Source organism: Petaurus breviceps, unplaced genomic scaffold (assembly GCF_028583685.1).
Source record: "Petaurus breviceps papuanus isolate PSGF00001 unplaced genomic scaffold, PetGlider_PUasm1.0 140, whole genome shotgun sequence".
Taxonomy (NCBI): Eukaryota; Metazoa; Chordata; class Mammalia; order Diprotodontia; family Petauridae; genus Petaurus; species Petaurus breviceps.
In genome coordinates, this window is record NW_027185698.1 from 42,534,477 (window position 1) to 42,550,857 (window position 16,381).

Sequence of the window (16,381 nt, forward strand, 5' to 3'; positions counted from 1 at the left end):
TAGGAAGATGAGTTTTCCTTCTCCTAAGCCCAAGGCTCTATGTGCTGCGCCACCTAGTTGCCAAAGTTACTGCTGCCCTCTTAATTGCCAGATTGCACGATGTTTTCTTAATTCTAGCTAGTAAGTGTTTAAGGCCAGATTTGAACTCAGAAAGAGGAGTTTTCCAAACTCTGGCCCAACACTCTATCCACTGTACTACCTAGCTGTCCACAAAGAGATTATTTCATTTCAAGTCAGCAGACCTGGGATCATTCAAATCTTGGATCTGACACTGTATGACTATGAACTGTGATACTTTGAGTAGCTAACTTTACTTTTCCGAGTTTCCCATTTGTAAAGTGGGACAATAATACTTAATAACTAGATTTATGTAGCACTTTAGGGTTTCCAAAGTGCTTTACAAATATTATTTCATTTACTCCTCACAAGAACCCTGTGAGGTAGATTCTATTATCATCCCATTTTGCAGATGAGGAAACTGAGCCATAGGGCAGTTAAGTGACTTGACTAGGGTCACACAACTAATATGTGTCTCAGGTTGGATTTGAACTCAAGTCTTCAGGACCCCAAGTACAACATCATTCTACCCTCTGGGCCACCTAATTGCCAATAATTACATTCTCTTTTTCATGGAGTTGCTGTTAGGTAAGTCCTTTCTAAACCGTATAGGGATGAAGTTATTATTAGTGTTTTCCCATGGCCCTAACCTCACCAAGGGATATTACTTCTGGGGTGCTGATTAATCCTTCCCATCTGAAGGAAAGGGGGTAAAAGAGTTACAGCCAAGATGTCCTCATAGCCAAGAAGTTCAGCATTCTTTCTCCCTACAGTGGGAACCTACAGTCTGGAGAAAAGAAGTCACTTGTCCAAGGTAACTTAGTAGTGACAAATAGGACAGCTTTGAAAGTTACATGTTGAGTTTCTTATTTACTTTAAAAGAAACACAAACCTTCCTTAATGGAGACGCGTAGTTTCCTGTATAATCCCTCCTGTTCCACATTGGATGTGGAATTGTGTGTTGGAGTTTAAGTTAAGAATTTAAAACAAAATATCACAAAAGAATACAGGTCCTGTTGGAGTATCAGCACTGAGCTAATTAAGTAAGAAGGTGTCAGAGAATGAATAGTAGACAATGAATAGTCCTGAACTCTAAATCAGGGCTTGGGAGGACAGCCCTAGAACCATGACTAATCCTCTAGGATGGCTGGCAATGGGATCAGAGTTCTTCTGACATTACAAGAAGGGCAAAGTTGGGAGTGGGGAGAGTCTGGTCTGGAGGGTGCCACTGGATGGGGAGGTGATGTCCCTCAGGGACAGGATCTGATTCTCAGTCTCTTAACTTTTCTATGGCTATAGTTCTTAGCTCCAGGCTAGATAACCAAACTAAATGCCTGTACTTTGCAGCTGCAAATACCTATGATCTCATCCTTTCTATAATCTGTTGGCAGAAGGAGCCCCCTGCATAGATAAAATAATGGATGTTTAAATTATTTTTATTAGCGGTGCTTGGGAGGTATGATGCACCAAACCAAGCGCTAGATCCACACCTGAGTTCAAAATTTCCTTTCACGGTTTGTTACATAAAGTCAGATCTATAATTCATGTATGTGAGTATGCCACCAATTGGCACAGGTTGCTGCCTCTCCATACCTTAGAAGATCATTCTATGAGTTACTGCAACCAACAAAACAAAAATCATCCCTTGGCACCCCTTCCTTTGATTAGCCATGGAAAAGCTTATACTCCTCTGGTGTGGACCTTTAAGAAACCAGGATCATCTTCATGTCACAATGGAGCATTTGAAGAGGGATTTAGTGGTAAGGGAGGAGAACAGACCATTAAGACCTGGGAAGGATCTGAGAAATCAACTAGCTTGGGCCTTCCATGGTGCAAAGAATGAATATTATCCCAGGATCATAGACCTGGAGGGAAGTTGGAGGGGAACACAGAGATCTTCTCATCCAAACCCTCATTATACAGAGAAGGAAACAGATCCAGAGAATGGAAAATGACTTATCCAAAGTCACACAGGGGCAGAGGGGGGCCTCCTGACTCTAAGGCCAGGGCTCCTCCCAGCTGCATCCGGATTTCTCCTGGGTTAGGTTGGCCCTGGCTGCCTTCTCTGTTGCCTTGGTAAACAGACATCAAAGGTTTTTCAGAGCCTTCTGACATTAGGAAACTTCAAATTCTAAAGAATCCCAAAGAATGGTAAAACTTCTCATTTCTACAGCTAATAGCCAGCATTTATACAGCACTTACTGTATGCCAAGGACTGTTCTAAGTGCTTTACAATCATCATCTCATTTGGTCCTCACCACAAACCAGGGAAATAGGTACCATTGTTATCCCCACTTTGCAGATAAGGAAACTGAGGCAAACAGGTTTAGTGACTCACCTAGGGTTACACAAATAGTAGTTGTCTGAGCCAAGATTTGAACTTAGGTCTTCCTGACTCCAGTTCCAGCTCTCTATCCTCTACACCACCCAGTTGCCCCTGGCATGGTAAGGCTTACAAAGCACTTTCCCCACAACAACCCCACGAGACAGGAAGTATAAAAAGTATTATCATCTTCATAGAGATTAAGCCCCAGAGTGGGAGCATGAACTGACCAAGGTCACACAACTAACTGGTGAATGTGAAAGCTGGGATTCGAAGACAGGACTCCTAACTGCTAACCCAATACTCCCTCCACGCTACTGAATCTCATACACATGACTCTTCTTTCCTGTGACCTTTATCTGTGGGATGTAGGCCCTTGATGGGGTTTACCATGGGACTTTCACAGACCATTCATCCTTGGGAATTTTCCCACAGTGGTGAGGCAATCAGTTAATTTGTACTTACTCAGTGCTTGCTCTGGGTCTGCCCTTAGGTTATCCTTCCTAGCTTTGTGCTCTCAGTTGTATTATTGACAATATGTGATAGAATCAGGTTGTCAAGGTGGGTTAGAGTTCAACAAGGTGAAATTTAACCTTGGGAGAAAGTCCACACACACCTGAAGATTAAGGATCAGGATCTAGTTCCATGTGATCAAAAGACCAGGCTAGTTTTGTGTCAGGATGTTTGGGGAAGAATCCAAATGCCCAGGGTCACTCAGCTAGTAAGTGTCTGAGATCAGATTTGAACTCATGAAGATGAGTCTTCCTGACTTCTGGGGCTGGAGTTCTATCCACTATGCCACCTAGATGCCCAGTTATGTGCTGGGGATACAAATATAAAAGTGAGATATTTCCATTCCTCAAGGTACTTACATTCCACCGGGACCACTCACAGGTAAGTAAATACAGAGTATAGACCCTCAAAACAGTGATGGAGAGTGGAGGTGAAAGGAACCTAACAAGATGATTGGATTTTCTTTCTCCTAACTCTTCTAGGATTGTAGGGCTTAGCTTCAGGCTAGGGAACCAGACAGGGAGGCCTTTTTTAAGGAGCCAAACATGGAAGGAAATGAGAATTTCCAAGAGGAAATCACTGAAGGCTGGGGAAGGAAAGCATTCTAGGCATGTAGGACAGCCAGTTCAAAGGCAAGGAAGGAAGAGACAGAATGTTCTGTACAGGAACCAGCAAGCAACCCAGTTGGGCTGGAATGTAGTATTCTCAAGGAAGGGGAATATGCAATCATCCTAGAAAAGTAAACTCTTCATCTGAGACTGGAGTGAAGGAAAAGATGGTGGAGGAAAATATCTTCAGGGCTAGGAGATAAGGAGGGTGAAAGGGAGAACTCTTAGCAGATGGACTAATTTTAAGCCCTCAACTGAGAATGTTGGGAGAGAAATTACTACGAAAGGTTCAAGAAGAGATGAAAAGGAGAATAGAATAGTGAATTAATTAAGGAGCAAGAAGATGTTTGTCTTCCTTCAGTGAAAGCCCAGTTGATATTAGATAGCATAAGTATGTAATGGATCCAGTCATCAAAGTTTCTGATGTTCCATATTGTAATTTCATATTCCCTAAACTTTCCCTAATTCTGTAGAGGGCACCATCATTCCTTCTGTCATCTAGGTTCATGAACTAGAAGCCATCCTTGAAACTTCATTTGACTCCTGTGCTCAAAAAGCCTCAATGGGTCCCATTGATTTTAGGTTAAAATTGATCTATCCATTTAGCATTTAAAGCCCTTCTCTCTCTGTCTCTGTCTGTCCTCTCTCTCTGTCTTTCTCTCTCTCTCCCTCTCCCTCAATCTCTTCTTCGTCCTTCCCCCCCTGCTGCCTACAAACATGCCCATGTGGTCCCATCCTTAAAAAAATTCTCATTTGATCTGGCCATCCCATTAGCTATTTATGTATAGCTATATCTTGCCTCCTTGAGAAAGCCATCCTCAATCACTACCTCCACTTCTCCTTTCATTTTCTTCTAAAACCTCTGCAATGTCTTCTAATTTCATCATTTAACTGGAACTGCATGCTCCAAAGTTACTTTTGTTGCTGTTCAGTCATTTTTCAGTCATATCTGACTCTTTGGAACCCCATCTGGGATTTCCTTGGCAAAGATACTTGAATGGTTTGCAATTTCCTTTTCTAGCTCATTTGACAGATGAGGAAACCGAAGCAAACAGGGTTAAGTGACTTGCCCAGGGTCACACAGCTAGTAAGTGTCTGAAACCAGATTTGAATTTAGGAAGATTGAGTTTTCCTGATTCTAAGCCCAGCGCTCTACTCCCTGCACCACCTAGCTGCCAAAGTTACTACTGACCTCTTAATTGCCAGATTGCATTATCTTCTCTTAATTCTCATTCTTTTTGACTTCCCTGTATTCTTTGACTTTGTTGATCACCTTCTCATCTTGGATATACTTTCTTTGCTAGATTTTCACGGCACTGCTCTCTTTTGGTTGTCCTACCTGTCTGACTGTCTGTCTCTTTTGCTGGTTTTTCATTCATGACAAGCTCACTAACAAAGTTGTGTCTCTCAATACTCTGTTCTGGGCTTCCTCTTTTACCTCTTTATTATCTTACCTGGTGCTTTTATCACCTCTCATGGGTTAATGACCATCATTATGAAGATGATTCCAAAAATCAACATATCTAGCCTTAGTCTCTCTGTTGAGGTTTAGACAGTCATCTCCAGCTGCCTCTTGAACATCACAAACTGAATGTCTTAAAGGCATCTCACACTCAACATCTCCAAAATGTGGTGCCCCCAAATATTCCCCTCTTTGGAACTTCCCTGTTATTGTCAAGGGCACCATCACCCTCCTAGTCACCCAGGCTCGAAACCTCAGTATGATCCTTGATTCCTCATTCTCACCTCCCAAAAGCAATCCATTACCAAATCTTAACATTTGGGGCTTCACAACATCTCTAGTATACATCCCCTTTTCTCTACTGACACAGACACTTCTCACCACCTGTCTCTTGGACTACTACAATAGCCTTCTAACTGATTTCCTTGACTCCACTCCAATCAGGGAAGCCCAGCAACTCCTTACTTCCAAAAACAAATGTCAAGTCTTCTCTTTGTTATTTAAAACTCTTTATAAACTTGTCCTTTCCTAACTTTCTAGTCTTCTTTTTTTTTTTTTAAAGCAATTGGAGTTAAGTAACTTGCCCAAGGTTACACGGCTAGTTATTTTGTGTGGCTATTAAGTATCTGAGGCCTGAACCTATCCCGGGTCCTCCTGACTCTGGCGCTCTTACTCACTGCGCAACCTATCCACCCCTCTTTCCAGTCTTACATCTTACTTCCCTTGCATACTCTATAATGAAGTCACATGAGCCACAGACACCACACTCTACCTTCCATCTCTGCCTCTTCCCCATTGACTGTTTCTCATACCTGCAATACATTGTCTCAACTCCACCTCTTGGTTTCCTGGCTTCTTTCAAGGCATAACTCAAATTCCACCTTTGGCAGGGGATCTTTGCCAACTTCCTCCATAGCGAGTGCCTTTCCTTTTTGGATTGTCTTCATCTACTTTGTAGATGTCTCCTAGTTATTTACTTCTTGTTTCCTCTCATTAGAATGTACATTCCTTGGGGAAAGTGAGTGGTGTTTTTTTTCTTTCTTTGTATCCCTAGATCTTAGCACAGTGCCTGGCATATAGGAGACACTTAAGTTCTTGTCGAAGTGATTGGCTAGATTAAAATCCAGGCCATCCATAGAATGTCAGAGCTGGAAGAAAACTCCATTTCTCCTTCAGGTCTAATGATTGTTATAATCCCTGGTATGTCAGGCAGATAAATATAAACTCTTGTACTTTGGCTCAAGTGAAAACTGCCCAAGTTGAGGTTGAAGTAGATCCAGGTAGATAGCAATTCATACAAAAAAGAACTGGATCTTTTAGTTGACCACAAGCTCAAGCTCAATTCAAACTCAATATGAGTCAAGAGTGTGATATGGAAATTAAAAAAAAACACGCAAAAAACTACAGTGATCTTAGGATGTATCAATAGAAGCATAATGTCCAAAATGAGAGGAGGGGATAGTACCACTGAACTTTCTCCCCCAGTTAGTCCCTATCTAGTTATTCTTTTTTAAAAAAATTTATAAATAGTATTTTTTTTTCCAATGACATGTAAGGACAATTTTCAACATTCATTTTTATAAGATTTTGAGTTCTGAATTTTTCTCCCTCTTTTTCTACTTCCCTCTTCCCTCCCCCTCCCCCAAATGGCAAGCAATCTGATATAGGTTATACATGTGCAATTATGTTATACATATTTTCATGTTAGTCATGTTGTGAAAGAAAAAAACAGAACAAAAGAGAAAAAAAAAACACAAAAAACCCCCAAAGAAAGTGAAAATAATATGCTTCGATCTGCATTCAAGATTCCATCAGTCCTTTCTCTGAATGTGGATAGCATTTTCTATCATGAGTCTTTTGGAATTGTTTTGGGTTATTGTATTACCGAAAAGAGCTAAGTCTATCATAATCATCCTTCAATTTTGCTTCTTCTCTGTATAATGTTCTCCTGGTTCTGTTCACTTCATTCAGCATCAGTTCATGTAAGTCTTTCTAGGTTATTCCTGAAATCCACCTGCTCATCATTTCTTATAGCACAATAGTATTGCAATCATATACCACAACTTGTTCAGTTATTCCCCAATTGATGGGCCTCCCCTCAATTTCCATTTCTTTGCCACCACAAAAAGACCTGCTATAAATATTTTTGTACATGTGGGTCCTTTTCCCTTTTTTTATGATCTCTTTGGGATACTGCCCTAGTAGTGCTATTGCTGGATCAAAGGGCATGCATAGTTTGATAGAATTATTCTTAATACTAGGACCACATTTTAGGAGTCGTGAGTCAGAGTATGTCCAGAGGAAAGCAAACAAAGGAACTTGTAGCTGAAGACATTGGTGATATTTACCCTGGAGAGGACTGAAGTCCCTGAAACCACAGTATCAGCCCACTGGAGTGGGAGACCAAAGATGTGAATCTGAGTCTATGTTCTGGTTCTCGGTCACACACTAGTTGTGTGACCGAGAACAAGTCACTTTACCTCTGATCTGTAATAGGAACAATGCTTTACTTATCTATCACACAGAGCTGTTATAAGATGAAAAAAAGGATATGAAACTGCTTCATAACCATGAGTCATTCTACACATATATAGGATGATTCTTATTACTGGGAAGTCCAGCCCTCCCCATTCCTTCACGTTGCTGCCCTCCCTTCTTCTATGGCCCCTTCTTAGTTTGGGAAGGCTAGGATATCAGAGTTGGTAGCACAATGATAAGTTTGGCATGAAACCCACTAAACAAATTCTAGGCAGCTCTCACTTTAAGCAAATCCAATAACTGATGGTTCAGACACATTTAGATTGGGTAAAGATTGATGAGGGTCAGGAATGAGTGGAATGCTTTGTATTTTGCAAAATGATTCATCCCTCAGATTCCTTCAAAGAGCAAGCTTTGCTCATGCATTTAAAATAGAATCTAGTGTAGAAAAATTATATTTGCTCCCATAATTTCAAAAAGAAAACCACTGGGTAAAGTCCAATTATAACTCCAGTTATAATTTTATTCCAAGACCTAGGGATACTACTACTACTAACTTACATTTCTATAGTGCTCTAAGCAGAGCTGCAACTAGAGTGGGATGAATGAGACTCTTTCAGGGCACCAAAATTTAAAGGGTGACGACAATTTCAATAGCATAGAAATGGCTAGAGTTTTGCAATGTTAGCAAGAATGATTGATTAAAAGGAACCCCCAGGTGAACTTCTCCCCAGTTTGGCCTTTCGGTCCTCCCTAGGATCCCCCCAGAATCAGTCTTGCCATGTCCCAAAATCTCCAATGATGGATGCTAGTGTTTCAGGCTTTCTCCCTCACCCTACCACTGAACTGATCTTAAGGCAGTGATTTGAAGGCATGTTTCATATGGCTTATTCTGGGTGCATATCCTGTAAAGCTCATGCCAGGTGCTCAAATTGCTAATTATAGCTCTGGCTTTAAGGTTCATTTTAATGTTCTACATTTTTGCATATGTATAATCTATATAGGATTGCTTACTGTTTCATGGAGGGTGGGGGAGGGAGTGAGGGAGGAATAGAATCTGGTACTCAGAACTTTTTTAAAATTTTTAAAAATTGTTTTAACATGTAATTGGGAAAAAATAAAATATTATCAAAAATAAGGTTCATCTCATTTAAACCTCACAACAACCCATGTGGAGTAAGTACTATAGGCATTATTATCCCCATTTTATGGATAGAAAAACTGAGCTGTAAGAAGAAGTCCCTTGTGGGGATCAAAAATTATCAGTTGGGCCTTGTGACCACTAATCATCACAGCAGCCTCAAAGCAACTTAAGAAATAATTTTAGGTGAAGGCAGACATGACCTGTTTATAGCCAGAGCATGTGATTACTAGTACTCTGGGCTTCAGAGGTACTTACAGAACTCTTGTATCAAAACCATTTCTCCCCCCTCCCCCCCGGGGGAGAGGGGCTAGGTGGTACACTGAGTAGAGCGCCGGCCCTGGACTCAGAAGGACCTGAGTTCAGATCCAGTCTCAGACACTTAATAGACATACACCCAAATAAACTAGTCGTGTGACCTTGGGCAAGTTACTTAACCCCAATTGCCCTCCAAAAAGCAAAAAACAAAAAAACATATTTCTCCCACTGGTCTGAAACTGTACCTTAAAAATCTGCTCTTAAAGATTTTCTCTTTCAGGATTAATGCATGCATTGACTCTGAGAATATCAGCTCTGGGAGCACCCTTAGAACTGGAGATTTGCCCCCAAATAAATTACGGTCATTCACTCACTGCATCCATTGAAATAAAAGTTCTAGTTCAAGTTTTAAAATGAGAAAGAGACTCAATCAGTTTCTTCTACCCATTTCAATTCCTTCATTTGGAGGCAAATGCTTCTCCAAATGAGTGATTACTTGGTTACTCAATATCCATATTAGGAAAGAGAAAGAGGATAAAACCCACGCACCAAGACCGATATGCAGAAAAGAGATTAAAGGTCATAATAAAAAGACTGCTGGAGATGAGAGTGAGATGCTGAGACCATCCAAATTGGAGTGAAGCTGTATTAGCTCCCCAGATTGGGATATTGATGTGGTAGTTCCAAAGGTGGTATTTTGTAGAGAAAGTCCCACTTCTGACAAGAGTTAGTCTCCCCTTTTCAAGAGTTCCAGGATGGGGCGGCCAGGTAGCACAGCGAGTAAGAGCACCAGCTCCAGTGTCAGGATGACCTGGAGATCGAATCTGGGCTCAGACACTTAGCACCCACCCAGAAATAACTGACCGTGTAACCTTGAGCAAGTTACTTAACTCCGATTGCTTATAAAAAAAAAAAGTTCCAGGATGTCAAGTGTGGAGGAACAGAGTGTTATCTGGTTGTCTCCATTTCCAAATCTGTGCTTTGAGATCTTGAAAGGTAGTCACTGGTGGTGCAGGATGAGAGTGAGAGCATGAGATTGGAGTGTTTCCTGATTTGTTCAAGATTCACTAATGGGAAATAGGGAGGGTTTTAGCTATGGTGCTAGCTACATTGAGGCTCTCTGGGCCTAGATGAACTTATCTATGATGTTATAATTGAGGAAAGAAGGAGAGAGCATACTCTGGTTTTAGGGAAAAAGCAAAATATGCTAAGAAACAATTTACACCTGAAGGATACCAGCCGATTGACCGATTGATGAAGACAAGATTCTCTTCAAGAATATCTGTCTATTGGCTAATGTAGAGAGAATGGCTTTGGGTTGTTTCATTAGAGTAAAGATCAATGGGGGTACTTTGGTTTTTTTCCCATTAGGGTTCTTCATAGGAATACTAATTGAGATTCTATAGGGTCAAGTCAAGTCAAGCCAAGCCAACAAGCACTTAGTAAGCATTTACTTTGTTTCAGATACCATATGAAGAGTTGGGTTTACAAAGAAAGGCAAAAATAGTTCCTGTCCTTAAGGAAGTTATACTCTGATGGGGGAGACAACATATAAACAATAATGCACATGCCAATACCAGACAGAAGGTGCTGGCATTGAGTGAGAAAGGTCACTTGCAGAAGGCAAGATTTGAGCTGAGACATGGAGGAAGCTAGTGAAGCCAGGAGGTGGCGAAAAGAGAACAAGCACTACAGATATGGGAGACAATCAGTGAAGAGGCAGGGATTTAAGAGACAGGGTACAGGGGAAAGGGAATAACCTCCCAGTAAATAGAGATCCTAACATTGGGAGAAAGACTGTAATTATGACTATAGCCAGAGGTGCGCTAATAAATGTCTAACAGCTAAAGGGTGCCCAGGACACACCTTTAAAAAAATTAGTTTTCAACATTCACTTCTGTAAGATTTTTAGTTCCAAATGGTCTTCCCATCTCTCCTCTCTCCCCTCCCCTCACCCCAAAATGGTATGTAATATGTAAGGAAGAATTAGAACTGATGGGAGAAAGTATGAGAAAGAAGAAATAAAAACACAACTTTAGTCTGAATGATCAATATTTCTACATCATTTTCTTAAGTCTAGGCAATCCAGAAAATGACAAATTAAAGTCCAATTTGTAGCATTTGCTGATTTCTGAGGAGCAAATGCTCACACTGAAAATTTAACAATCGGTTCTCATAATCCCATAGGAGCCTGTTCCAGTATAGCCTTGGTTATGGCTGTGTATAAATGTCTGTATGGCCATATATATTTTATAGCCAGGAATACTGATTCATTGGTATTCCTCTGAAGGAGGAAGGATGGCACTTGCAGTTATGAAATTCTAAGAAATAAACATGTCCTTATATACTTAATATGAAAGGATCACAGAAACCATAAACCAGACATTTTGAAATGAATAATGGCAGTCATGAATCATGTCCCTACAATATGGAGTATGGACATCTAGAAGGCACCAACACCACTTATACTCCTTCAGCAATATAGACATAGCTGAGCACAGAGTCTAGCTAGAAAGAAAGAATAATTAGATGAAGATGGAAGCTGTCAGATGCTATGTACTGACTATCACATTGCCAGGGGAGTTTCTCATTCTCCATTGAAGTAGCCTCATTGTGTTTGATCTTCCTTCCTTCCTTTCTGAGACAATGAGGTTAAGTGACTTGCCCAGGGTCACACTGCCAATAAGTGTCTGAGGCTGCATTTGAAGCCAGGTTTTCCTGACTCCAGGGCCAGTGCTCTATCTACTATACCACTAGTTGCCCCATGTCCTACCATCTTTACCTACTGATCTCCTCCAACTGAATTTGTCTGAAGAAGCAGATTTGAGGGCAAATTGCCCTGATATGTTCTTATAACATTTGCTGCCAGTTAGTTCTAGCATATAGTAGTAGAACATAGGATATGGAAAGTTAGAGCTGGAAAGGACCTTAGAAGATGGAACTTAGAAGTCAAGGCTGGGAGAGACCTTAGAACAAAGACTGTCAGTGGACACAGGGGACCGGGCCAAGAAGCTGGTAGTGACTGAAATCAACGTTTCCAGTTTAGGCTTGGAAAGTTCCTTTTGAAGATAAATGTACTATGTATTCATAGTGGTGGTCACCCTAGAAGACCAATCTCCACCTAATCAATGATGTAAAAACAGTTGGGAGTGGAGGAGAGAGGAGACAAGTTGATTTCCCTCTCTGGGCCTTCAGTTTGTCTTTTTTTTCCCCTCCTGCAACTTCCTGAATCAGCAACTTCCCCTTGGGGAACCACTCCCTATATCTCTTCACCCCTCCTCCTGGGACAGAGGCTCTGAGAAGCCTGGGCAGGGAAAGAGAAAGGGGTCACATAATGGCTGTGGCCAATGGATTCCTTGATTAACCCAACCCTTGGCCATTTAGCTTCTAACATTCTCCATTTTTCTCCCTCTTGCCTTGAGATCTCACTTCCCCAGGTAACTCTACATTTTCTGAAAATGCAGTATGGGAAAGTGCACAGAATTTTCATTGAGAAGACCTGAGTTTAAGTTCTTCCTCCAAAACCTCCTAATTGCATAACAATTATTAAGTCCCTTTGCTTCTCACCAAAGTCACATCCTTGTATTCTATAAAATGGGGATAATATCATTTGTACTACTTAAGTGAGGAATTTATTGTGAATAAATCACTTGTAAACCTTAAAGTCACTCTAAAATCTGTGAACTGTTATTGTTATTTTATCTCTGAGGGCAAATAATTCCAAATGGTCAATTATCCATGACTGAGAGAATACAAATTCAATGTTACAAATATTTATTAAATGTCCAATAGGAACAAGGCTCTGTATCCTGGGCATACAAGGATTAAAAAACTACAGGGTTCTTGCCCTCAGGGAGCTTAAAATCCACAAGATGTATGGAAACAATTAGAACTGGAGGGAGAGTGGGGCAGGAGCAAGGGATTCAGAAGAAGGTTTGAAGAGAGAAAGAATCATTTCCAGGGGAAAGATCAGAGAAGTCTTCACTGAAAAGGTAGCTAGGACAGTCTCTCCCATGGACAGCCAGCCACTCAGTCTCCTGCTGTATTTAGATACTCCTAGATCCTAGAGATAACAGCTTCACATACACAAATTTTCTATGGGTATGAAATTAAGACAATAGAATCAGGGTCCCTAAAGATCTGCCTAGGCTGACATGATGGGCTTATCAAGAGAATGAGTGAAATTTAACAAAAGAATGTCTGCAACACTGAAGTATTTCTTCTGTCTTAGGAGAGGAGAAGGAAGGAGCAGACTGACTGCCACAAGCCACATTTAATAACAAAGGTGGGAGGGCCATTTTTTTAGTGGGGAACCAGAAAACTAAGTCAGGGCAATAGGAGGGCTTCTTCAGATCATCAGAATTCAAGGGATAATAGAAGGGCTGAAAAGATTAAGAATATAAAATGGTAAAACATAGGCCATAACAAATCTCAGCTGCAAGGCACCTTCAAGATGTTCTGGGTAAGTGGCCTTATTTTACAGGTAACAAACTAAAGTGTAGAGATTTGCCTAGTTTGTCTAAAATTACAGAGCTAGTAAATGACAGGACACAGGTTTTCTGTTTCCCAGGCCTCTGCTGCTTCTCATAACATGCCTGCTTTTCTTCTATCTCCTAGTCTTTGAATAAATGATATGCTCCAGGGAGTAATCAAAGTTGTCAATATTTAAAGACATAGTATAAGTACTATATTTATCTACGTAATAAGAGTACTGTCTACTCCTGTTAAACTGGTACTTTACACATTTCAAAGGGCTTTCATTCACATCCATTATCTCATTTTTACATGACCATAAAATTCCCTTAAAAATAGGAGGTTGGCTTGAATTTAAAATGTCTTTCTGTTCCTACTGGATTACAAACTCAGTGAGTCAACAGTGTGAAGCAGGGACAAAGATGTTAACTTCATTTTAGGCTGCATGATCTTCCTTTCCAGAGCCTGGGAGGCAATGGTCCCACTGACCTCTGATCAGATCAAATATAGGGAACATGTTCCCTTCTGGGAGTCACATTTTAAGTGAGACATTCCAGCTTAAAGGGTACATAGAGGAGGGTGACCAAGCTGGTGAAAGGACCAGAAATCAAAGAGGATTGATGACTGAAGGAAAGGACCCATATGTACAAAAAATATTTATAGCTCTTTTTGTTGTATCCAAGAACTGGAAACAAAGACTGTGTCTATCAACTAGGGATGGCTGAACAAATTGTGGCATGGAAAGTAATGAATTATTATTGTGCTATAAGAAACAGCAAACATGAAGTATTGAAAGAAACTTGAGAATTTGTATGAACTAGGGCAGCTAGGTGGCACAGTGAGTAGAGCACCAGCCCTGGAATTAGGAGGACCTGAGTTCAAATGCGGCCTCAGACAGTTAACACACACACACACACACACACACACAAACTAGCTGTGTGACCTTGGGCAAGTCACTTAACCCTAATTGTCCTCCAAGAAGCAAAAAAAAAAAAAAAAGAGAGAGAGAGAATTTGAACTGGTGCAGAGCAAAATGTGCAGAACCAAGAGAATAATTTTCATGATGGCTGTAATCATTTAAAGGAAAGCAGGAAGTCTTTCCCAACCCTTCTTAATTCCCCTTTTGTTAATTATTTCCTATTTATTCTGTATATATTAATTTGCATGTTATTTCCAATGTTAGATTGTAAGCTCCTTGAGGGCAGAGACTATTTTTTGCCTCTTTTTGTATTCTCAGCACTTGGCACATAGTAGGTGCTTAATGTTTATTGATTGATTGAAAAACTTCAAAAGTTCAGTTGATGGAGTGACCAATCAAAAGAGCTAATCTTTACATCACACTTTAAAGTTTGCAAAGCTCTTTGAATAAGTTTTCTCACTGGACCCTGACTTTAGAAGACCAATGACAAAGCATATTTCTTGCCTCTTGGCAGAGAGATGGTGAACAAGAGGTGTACAATGAGATATATATTTTCCAACATGGTCATTCTCTTGATTTGTTTTGCTTGATTATGTTTCTCTCTTATAGAAGAGAGACTTCTAATGGAAGGAGGGAGTTAATGGTTTGTGATGAAAGTGCAAAAAAAAAGGAGCATCAACAAAACATTAAAAAGTGCACAAAAGAAAGCAAAAAAGTTCATTTGGAGAGACAAAGGGCAATTTTGTTACTACCTTGTTAAATTTAATATCCACTTAAAACTACTATGTTTATAAGATCTCATACAATTCTTTTTTTGTTTTTTGTATATTGCAATGGTTGTGTTTATTGATGATTAGGCTTATAGCAAAAAGAGACATTTTTTTAGAAGAAAAGACAAGAAATAATTTCAGAGAAAGATCACTTAAAGAACTTGGGATGTTTAATGTGGGGAAGGCTTAATGGACACACAATTGAGGTCTTTGAGCATCTGAAGGGCTATCACAGGGAAGAGAAGGATTAGATTTGTTCTGCTTGGCCTCAGAAAGCAAAACCAAGAGTTATGGAGGAATATTGAAGAGAGGTAGATTTTAAGTTTGATGCAAGGAAAAATTCAGGGACAATTTGAGCTATCCAACAAAGGAATGGGTTCCCTTAGAGGTGGTGAATTCACTGTGTCTAGAAGAGTAGAAGCAGGATTTGGATGACCAATTGTTGGGGACATGGTAGAGGGGATTCCTACAATGAGTAAGGTTGGGCTGGATACCTTCTGAGGTTACTTCCAATGGTAAGATTCAATTTGATTCAAGACTTATAAGTGCCTACTATGAAAAAGGGAAGCAAAGATACACAAAACCCGTAATACTTGCTTTCAGGGAGTTTACAATCTGATGAGGGAGGGGGCTGACCAAATATACAAATAACTGAGGAAAAGATATTTACAAATGAGAAGTCCAAATGAATAATTATGAGATATTTGAGGAGGAAAAGATTACTTCGATCTGAGGGTGGAGTGAGGTCTAGGAAGACTTCACAGAGGAAGTGACACCTGAATTGGGTCCTGAAAGAAGGAAGTCATGCCAATAGCTGAAGAAGAGAGAGAATCAATTCTAGCCATGAGGATTGAGTAGACGCATTGAGATTGGATGGGGTATAATCAAAATGGAGAACAAAGAATGGGTTAGAATGTAGTATATACAAAATATAAAGCTAATGTATAGGTTGGAACTAGATATTGAGGGTCTTGAATACCAGGGTTAGGAGTTTATTCCTTATTTGACAGGCAATGGTGAGCAGCTGAAAGATTTGAGCAGAAGAAAGAAATGATTTGAGCATACATTAGAAAGTTTAGGTACACGGATTGAGGGAAGGATTGAAGAGGGGATTGCTTGGAAATAGGAAACCAATTAGGTTATCATGATGGTCTCAAAGAGAAGAGAGACTAGGGCTTGAGCTAGGGTGATGTTAATGGTAATGGGGAAGAAGAGATAGATGTGAAAACTTTTGTTGAGATATAATGGACAGAATTCAGCAACTGGTTGGACACGGGGGAGTAAAGAAGAAGGAAGAGACAAAGACAACTCTGAGGGTTCAAGCCATATTATGTGGGAAGATGGTGTTGTCATCAACAGAAATAGAAAAATTGGGGAGA